The sequence below is a fragment of the Cornus florida genome, unplaced genomic scaffold (assembly GCF_030987335.1).
Source record: "Cornus florida cultivar Cherokee Brave unplaced genomic scaffold, ASM3098733v1 CherokeeBrave_3.0.0_Hap2_Chr09, whole genome shotgun sequence".
Classification (NCBI taxonomy): domain Eukaryota; kingdom Viridiplantae; phylum Streptophyta; class Magnoliopsida; order Cornales; family Cornaceae; genus Cornus; species Cornus florida.
The window spans coordinates 75,874,922-75,885,119 of record NW_026775579.1 but is presented as its reverse complement, the minus strand read 5'-3'; the positions used below and the strand labels follow the sequence as shown (position 1 = coordinate 75,885,119).

Below are 10,198 nucleotides of genomic sequence, written 5' to 3'. Positions count from 1 at the left end.
CCGATCTAAAGAAGAAGGCCGTATCGAATATTGACTCATGGTCGACCGCCATATGCGCATATCTAGGCGTGGGCCTATCACCCTTCAGATGAGCTGGCTGAGCTGGTATAGGTGAATGCTCAGCTCCAGTATGCGGTGGATATGGTGATGGTGTAAATACAGGATAAGCCACAGAGGTGGATAGTATATGGTCATCCTTGGCCTCATGAGATGATGACTGAGGTGGGGTAGCCTGTGCTGGCTCCTCCTATGCATGAGAGGGCTCTGCTGGCTCCTCTGTCCGTGGCCTAATGTGTCGGTGGGGCCCGTGTTGCCTATTAGCAACGGTCTTCCTCTTAACCATGGCCTGCGAAAAGAAAAAGAAAAACTTACAATGGGAGTTAGTGCAAGAATAAGAAATTTTAAGCATAATATAGAAACATGAATGTCAAGTAAAATAGACAAAACAGATATAACATGAATCTATGCAAGTGGTAGGATATGAAACATGCTAAACAATGTAGGTATAAAATGCATCCTATGTGGAATATCACAGGCATTAGGCATATATGAGATAGCATGAATATAAGATATGATGAATGAAGTGTGTGTGTGAGATCTGTGAAGTTCGATCGATCATAAAAAGGAGTGAGATTGATCACAAAAGTTAGATCGATCGAAAATAAGTAAGACTGATCTCACAACTTCGATCGATTTGAGACATGAGTTCGATCGATCTCTCAAGATCGATCTGAGATACAAGTTCGATCGATCAAACTGTGTGACGAATATAAACAGTCACAGATCTGTGACTTTAGAAGCATGGGGCCTACACGAACGTGTTCGTGGGCTCATCAACACAACACATCAATCAATCCTAGCCACTGTTCAAAGCCCATACTCCCAAATCGAATCAAATCATCAAAAATATATACACATATATAAACATATATATACATATATAGACACAAATGCTTCAAGCTTCAACAATTGAGGATTTTGTCATGTATATAGCATGTATGCAGCATATAAAACATGTATGCACAAGATTGAAGCTTAAATCATGAAGGACATTCTCGGATCTTATCTCAAACGATGAGAGAAGTGGAGATGTGGAAGAGTGAAGATGAATCCGAGAAGGAAGAGAGAGATTGATGCTTAGATGCTCGGCGGAAAGTTCACCGGAGGTGGGAGAGGTGATGGCACAATGGCGACGGAGAAGGGGGTTAGGGTATGCAGAGAGGGTGAGATCGATCTAAGGTATCGATCTAGAAAACCCTCGATTCTATTTTTAAAAGCATTCCCGACAGAGTTCGATCGATTGAACTTCAACTGAGATCGATTGAACTTTGATGAACTCTCTTCAAAGTATTTTTTGGATTTTTAAAAATTTTGAAAATGCAAAATTAAAAATTAGAAATTAGAATTAAAATTAAAAATTGGAAAATAAAGTAAAATAAAATAGAATAAAATATTTTTGGTTTTATTTATTTATTTAAATTTAATTAAATAAACAATAATAATTAAAGACTAATTAAAATGTTTTTGAATTTTTGAAAACTTTTTTTTTTTTTGGAATAATAAAATAAAATAAAATGAAATGAAATGAAAATAAAAGTGAAAATATTTTTGGATTTTTGAAAATTTGAAAAGTCAAAACAAAGTCAAAATAATGAAATGAAGAACTAAGATCAATCGAAACAAGAGTTCGATCGATCAGACAGAGAGAAAAAATATGCAGGTTTTTGGCTCAGAAAATTGGCTAAGTGTTGGAACATGAAATCGATCGAACTTGGAAGTTGGATCGATCGAAGAACTTCAGATCGATCTTGGAATATTTCCATCGATAAGACAGAGAGGTGAAATATGCAGGTTGATGCAGGCTCAAAATTTTTCTAAGTGTTGAATCATGAGATTGATCGAACTTTAAAGTTGGATCGATCGAAAGTCTCTTGATCGATCTAAGAATTAGTTCGAACGATGGGATAGAGAGGTGATTTGGATGCAGGTTTCTGCAGGTCGAAAATTTTTCTAAGTGTTGGATGTAGAATGGAGTTCGATCGATCGAACTCAGGTTTGAGATCGATCGAACTATGCAGAATGCTCAATAATTACATGAAAGCTCATGCAATCCTCACCAAAATTCCTTTCAATGCATATGAAAACCAAAAACAAGTATCTAGACATCGCAGGAAATGAAATGAAAGATAGAAGTGAGGGAAGAATAGGGTTTTAACACCCTACGAATGCTTTTGCTAGTCTTTAACGTCTCTAGCAAGACATTGGGCTCTTTTAGCCCGGATCAAAGATCTTATAATGCATCCCCTCCTTGTTGGGGTGATAGATGCTTTGAACTCCACCCAACAAATGGTTCTTTGAAGAAGTTGTTAGATTAAGCTCAAAAGAAACCTTTGGTCCCTTGTTTATGCAATCGCAACCTTTGGGCTTCCATGCCTTTTCAAAGCAACAATTTGAAACAAGACTTTAAGAATGCAAGGTTGAAGATAATCCTTTGGAAGTTTTGGTCTTACACAAAAGCTCATTTCATTGACATTGAAGATCATGACATTTATCTACAACATTAACCTCTCCTTCATATTTGTCAAATGAATTGGGCTTGGGATTAAAGATATTCAACTTCACCTTCATGTGGCCAAATAAGATCTTCATTATCCCCGTCCTACAATCGATGTTGGCATTAACGGTTGCCAAGAAAGGACGGCTAAAGATAATGGGAATTTGGCTCTTAGGATTGGGGACCGGTTCCGTGTCTATGACAACAAAATCAATCGGGAAGAAGAATTTATCAATCTTAATAAAAACATCCTCAATTATACCCCTAGGCTTCTTAATGGATCGGTCGGCAAGTTGCAAAACTATCGACGTCGGTTTCAATTCACCTAGGCCCAATTTGACATAAACCGAGTATGGAAGAAGGTGTTACACTTGCTCCTAAGTCAAGAAGCGCCCGATTAATGATATGATCACCAATAATACATGATGTAGTGGGTGAACCGGGGTCCTTAAACTTTGGAATAGTGTTATGTTACAAAATTGAGCTTACTTGCTCGGTCAAAACCACTTTTCTTGGTGCTTGGCTCTTGTTCTTCTGCTTTTGGGTGCATAAGTCTTTCAAAAATTTGGTATAAACCGGAATTTGCTTGATTGCATCCAATAGTGGAAGATTAACTTTCACTTACCTAAACATTTCCACAATTTCATTGGTTTTTGCCTTTTGCTTGTCTTTTGAAATGGATCCTTTTAAGGCATCCGGAAATGGAACTTTTGGTTCAAACACTTTTTCAGAATTTTCTTTTGAACTCTCTTCAACACAAGAAGTTTTCAAACCATTTTTCGACAAAACTTTTTCAACATCATTTTTCAAAACTTCTTTTTCAAACACATTTTTCAAGATTTTTTTCGATGAATCATTTTCAAAATCACTTTTCAAATCACATTTTGAAGATTTCTCATTCATAAGATCATGCACATGCAATGAAGGAGGAATGAGATGTGAAACGGGACGGGTGACAACTTGAGGATGCATCGGTTCACTCTCTTCATTGGACATTTCTACTTGATTGTCCATTACCCTACCACTCCGTAAGGTAGTCACCGCATTAACATATTCAATGGTGTGGCCTTCCGATGAGGAATGGGTTTCCACAACACATTGTTGCTTAGGTGGGGCATCAATAGGCATCTTTCTCTTCTCTCTTGCATTGAGAGTGCTTGCTATTTGCCCTACTGGGGTTTCTAGCTTCGCAATAGATTAAGAGTGAGAATGATGCAATTGTGTGTTAGCCTCTAAAGTGCCCAAAGTATTCAAAACTTTTTCTTCAAAGGCGGGACTTCTAGTATTACCTTGGGAATAAGATTGGTTAGGAAAATGAGAATTAGCAAATTGATTCCCTTGTGATTGATAAGGTCTATAACCTTGGGATCCTTGGTTTTGAAGTGGAGGTGGAATGTACTTCCCTTGAAAACTGCCTTGGGAAGGGTTTGAGCCCTCTCCTTGGTTTTTCCAAGAGAAATTCGGATGATTCCTCTAACTTGGATTATAGTGAGTACCATAAGGATTGTTTCCTTGGTTCACGAAAGCTGCATTAACTTGTTCATTAGGTTCATTTTGCACTTGTCCGTGAGGACAATGAGAAGTAGAATGAAGAACACTAGAACAAGTCATACATGTTTCATTTGATGCACTATGAGAATGGTTAGGGAAGGAAGATACTTGATTCACCGAGTTTTGGTTAATCAAAAATTGATCAAACCTTTGAGATAAAGACTTCATTTCGGCGGCTATTTCATTTGAATGGTCGACTTGATGTAAGCCAACACTCTTCCTACCTTATGAATTTCTACCATTCTTGGATGATAGTGTTCTATGCAAAGAATTTTCACTTATGCTCTATAAAGACGCCATACGTCATCCTCATGCCTATCAATGTATGAGCCACCTATGGAAGCATCAACCATACCCTTATAGTTGTCCGATAAACTCTCAAAGAAATATTGAACTAATTGCCATTTGGGCATGTCATGATGTGGACACTTCCTAAGCAATTCATTGAAGCATTCCCATGCCTCATGAAACGTTTCTCCATCCCCATGTGAAAATTCTCGAATTGAGGTTCTCATGGCATTGGTCTTTGAAACCGAATAGTACTTTTTCAAGAACTCTTGTTGCATTTCTGCCCAAGAAGTGATTGAAAAAGGCCTAAGATTGTTAAACCAATACTTTGCCTTGTTTTTTAAGATAAATGGAAAAAGTTTAAATCTTAAAACCTCTTCTGGCATGTCGTATATTTTACGGTGGAACATACTTCAAGAAACTCATCCAAATGCTTGTAAGGTTCTTTGCTTGGAAGTCCATGATAGTTAGGAAGCATTTGAATGGTTTGTGGCTTAATTTCATAACGATGTGCTCTAAATGGAGGCAATTGGATGCATGTAGGTGCATTATACTCATTAGGCACATAATGGTCTCTTAAAGCAAGAGGTGGATTAGCTACTTGAGGTACAACATGAACACCTTGGTTTGGAATTCCTTGATTGATGATGGGAGGTTATGGGGCATACATTGGCCTTGGCATTCCATATGGAACTTGGCCTTGTTGTTGTGGTGGTTAGTGAATGAATGGCCTAGGCATGCCTAATGTTACTTGTATGTTCTCATTGTGCACATTGGGATGAAGGATACCTTGTTGGTCTATATGACCAAGGTCCTTAACATGATCATTATTATGGTCATCCATTGATAGATTGGTTCTATTTGAACTTCCTCTTCCCCTAGGATTTCTAACGATGGATTCAAGATGCAAATCAAGAGGGACAAGAGTTGGTCTCAATGAACGACGTCCATGCATACACAATGTAAAACACAACAAGCACAAAGAATGACAAACATTATGCCTTCACAAAAATTTTAATTAAACTTCTTCCACAAACACTTAATTCATACTCCCATATTTTAACAACAATGATGCAAGAACAAATAAAAATAAGCCTCCACGCGGGTCGACGATTTAACTAAGGGATTAAGTAAAGAAAGTCTCACAAAGGTCCTTCAGCACTTCAACTCCAAATTTAAAGCTTGGCTTAGCAAATTTTTAGAATTTTTAGCTTTTTACTTTCTTTGCTTGCTTGAATGCTCCTTTGCTTGCTTCCTCTCCAAAAATGCACGTAGTCAAGTAAAAATAACACAATAAGTAACCAAATAGAAAAATAAAAAATAAAGTAAAGACATGATCAAAAGAGTACTAATCCTAATTGATTCCACAAATCTGACGTTGCCAAATCAAATCAATCAATTCCCCGGCAACGGCGCCAAAAACTGACCGTGTGTTGTGTCGCACTACTGTCAAGTTTGAGAGTGTGTGGATTTTAAGGCGAGGGCTAAGAGTTTTACATTTATAAAAGCCACTACTACCTTCACTAAAAATATAGCAAGAGTGAGTAGGGATTGTCCCAAGGGATTGCGAGGATCGAACAAGGTCGTGGAATCGCTATTAGGGCTAGTAGGTCGAGTGATTAAACAATTGGTTGGTTGGTTGATTAGATAACAACTAAATTAAACTAAGTGATAACAAAAGAATGCAATTAAGAATAAGTAAGAGAGATAGAGACCTTAGGGTTTAGAGATCACCACCAAGCAATGCATTTCTATACCGTTGATAAATGACTAATGAGGGCAAATGGTGTGCTGCAATATTGAAGTGTGTGTGTGTTTGGTTGATTCAACAAGCAAGGATGACTAGTTAAGCATGTATTGTCTAAACATCATGTGAAAGGCACAATATATCTAAACAATGAAGCATATATTATCTAAACAACATGTGAAAGGCACAATAGATCAAAACAAGTCATTAATCATTTCATTAAGCTCACAATCCAAATACAACAAAAGGTTAGAGACATATGTTTCTTGCATTCAAAAGCTTGGATCATCAAACAACAAGTATGGATTGTCTTCCCATTTAACACTACACTACAACTACACTACATCTACACTACTAACATGAAAATAAACTAGGGGAGAGGCACAATCTATCAAGGAATAAGTATGAACCATCAAGAAAATCACAAGAGCATTCATTTAAGCACTATATCTTGACAATCTCCAAATCTATAGCATCAATACACATAGTGTGATACCCCTTGGATCCGAGACACGGGTTGATCAGGCCCAGGCCCAAACCCGAGGGAATATCAAACAATTAAATTATTTTACAGCGAACACAGATGACAAAATGAAATAATAAAGATGGAATAAAACTAAAAGAACATTTAATAAAAAACCCTCCATGCATAACTGAAAAATAAAACTCCAATCCTCTAAATTCATAAGGTTACAACTTGGGAATCCACTAGTGGACCCCTAACCAAAAGTTCAACTGAAACTGAAAACTGAAAATAGATAATGCTAGAAACATCGAGAGAAGTCCTACGTAAACAGATGAATGTGGGACTGTCCTTGACAAGCACGATCAAGCTCTAAGGCTAGAACCATCCTGTACCTGAAAAGAATAATAAAGGAGTGGGTCAGACCCACGAGCAAGTTCTAATCTAACTGCAATCCATACAGTGACCCGATACGCAGATACACCGTAGACACCTCACAATATCTATCTAGTCCATACGTAAAAATATATCCACACTAAGGGACATTCACTAGTTTATAATAGGGGTCTCAACCTGAATAGAAGGCAACATGCGAATACGCACCCAAAGGTGGGCATGAGTACCTAGACCTAACAGGGTACACCTCAACCTATTATAACCAGCTACGCATCCACCACATATACGCACCCTAACCAACGAGTCTGAGACTCAAGCTCAGCTCGTAGTACCATAAACACTTATATAACATCCATCCAAATCCAGGGTATGCAATTCAACTATTTATTAAACTGACATACAATAAACCAACTAGTTAGTCACTCAACTTATTCAGTTGATATGACTTAACTATCATCCGTTAATCTAGGAAGTCATCCAACTTGGTTACAGCTGATCTGACTTAGTCACAATTAGGATTCGATATCTTTCAATCCATTCCATTAATCCATTAGGTTAGGTTTATGCGTTTTGAGCTAAACCGTCCCTAGTATGTCACCGTCCCATACCGGTGCATACAATCCTCCATATCCAGGTAAATTACAATGTATACATAATGAACAAGTAATTTACAGTCCAAAACCACCATCCAAATAATTGCAGAAAAGTATTTAAGATTTCAGCAATTTAAATCCTAGAATTAAACCATGTAATTGCAGGAAACAGTTTAATAGTTTACACAACTAGCATCTAAAGCATGCATAGACCCAATCCAATATATCAATGACTCTATCATACATTTAGAACAAATTCTATAATCCCATTATAGTCCAACAAATTGCTAGATTAACCTAAATAATTTATTTCGTCCTATCCAATAACAGTGTACTAAGTCATTCGCTTTTATACTATTTTATCCTTTATCTTAGAGACTTAAACCATGCATCAACTAGTTTAATCACACTTAGAATCAAGTAATTAAATCCTCTAAAAAGTCCCCACAATCCATTAGAAGCATCCCAAGGCTCAAACAGTGTTCAGATTACCAAACAGTGCCTTAAAACTAAAAAAAAATAAAAATTAAACGTATATTGCAAAAGGGAGCCTGCTCCAAAATTTGGGAGCAGGCTCTTTCAGCCTAGAGCCGGCTCTAGGAGTCCTTAGAGTGGCTCTACTTGTTGTGCGAGCCGGCTCCCCCATCCATGGAGCCGGCTCTCACCTCCTTTGAGAGCCTCTGTCCCCGTTGCTTCGTTTCAGTCCGTCTGCTCCCTCTCTGATCAATTCCTACCACTCTGTTGGTTTCTAAAACTAATCTTAGGAGTCTTAATTTAGTCTAGAAGCATTCCCCAAGGTTGTTTACAACAATTTTGGAAACAATTACAGAGTTTAATCAAGCCAGTTAAACTAGCATGCTTGGAAAACAATACTGGAACAGGTTTCAGAAACTTTCAGTTCTCTACTGAACCCTCTGTTCCTCTTTACCACTGAACCTACGGATCTTATATCAATCCCAAAAACATCCCCATGGTTCATTTACAGAGTCAAAAAAAATAATCCAAAGATTAGAGTTACAACAGAGCAACATGCTTAAAGAACAGAAAACTGAAACGAGCCATGCATGAACTGTAAGAAAATGGTTTTCAACATAAACAGATCGTTCACATGACATATATTAAACATATATCTTCCAATTATTGATTGATTAAACCCTAGAGATTATCTAGGTGCACAGAACACGAGCCAAAGAGAAGGAGAAAGAAAAGAACTTGCCTTTGAGTTTCAGACTTGAAACTCTAAATTCCCAGTTTCTGTGTTGCCGGTTCAATTCCCCACTGCTGTTCCACAAACCCACGTTCCTTCTACCTTGCTCCCACCTATCCTTCCTCTCCTATCTCTCTCTATTCTCCCTCTGTATCCCACGGTCTCTGTTTTTTTTTTTTTGTTACAGAAATTACGTTTAATTATTCTAGAACCCTAAACCACCGTGACACACATACTTATAGGCTTAGTGATTAAACCCTAATCCATGTATAACTCGGCCCATAAAAACCTAGGTTATACTCACTGTCGGCTCATAAAGCTATCTAGGTTATAAGATACTCGGCTACATACGCGTAACCTCTTAGGGAACCCTACTGTTTAAAATTAGACCAGTTATTAATTTATTTTACTACAGTAACTGATACTAATTTAGTCTATAATTTAATCTAATTAAAACATTTAAATAAACCAATTAAACATTAGAAAAGCCAAACCAATCCAATTACAGAAAATAAGAAATAATTAAACAATAAATGCCAATTAAACAATTAAAACACTTAAACAATAAATGCCAATTAAATACATGTCACATAGGTAAACAATTAAATAAAATAATTAAACCAAATAATCACGCAAAAATACAATAAAAATAATAAATAAATGGCGAGACTATCCTTTTAAAATTAGGGGTATTACATTCTTCCCCCCTAACAAAAGGAATTCCGTCCTCGAAATTTGCCCTTACCTTCTTCCAATATTTCAGGAAACTGCGAGCGAATGACATCCTCCCGTTCCCAAGTAGACTCAGCCTCATTGTGATGACTCCACTGCACACGAACCAAAGGGATAACCTTATTGCGAAGGATTTGATCCCGACGGTCAACAATACGACATGGTGGCTCCAAATAAGTTGCATCCGGCTGCAACTCAATCTCCCCAACATCTATATGTTGATACCGATCCTTATTGCGCAGAAATTTTCGCAACATGGAAACATGAAACACGTTGTGAACGCGATCCAAGTTATCCGGAAGTGCCAACCGATAAGCCACAGCTCCCACTCGATCCGTAATCATGAATGGACCGACAAACCGCGGAGACAACTTCCCTTTCTTCCCAAAGCGCATAACACCCTTCATAGGAGATACTTTGAGAAGAACTTGATCCCCAACCCAAAACTCCAAAGCACGAGTGCGACGATCAGCATAGCTCTTCTGCCTACTTTAGGCAGTACGCATGCGATCTCGAATAAGAGCAATCTTTTCAGAGGTATCCTTGATGAACTCAGGACCTAAGAATCGATTCTCTCCAACCTCCATCCAATAAACAGGTGATCGACACGGTTAACCGTATAACGCCTCAAAAGGTGCCATCCCAATAGTCTTCTGGAAACTATTGT

The 10,198-nt window shown here is 37.7% G+C and overlaps 1 pseudogene; it reads left to right on the top strand.

Moving 5' to 3' along the window:
• Positions 1-4,516: 4,516 nt before the first annotated feature.
• Positions 4,517-4,615, top strand: LOC132275664 (small nucleolar RNA R71; annotated as a pseudogene).
• The last annotated feature ends 5,583 nt before the right edge of the window (positions 4,616-10,198 follow it).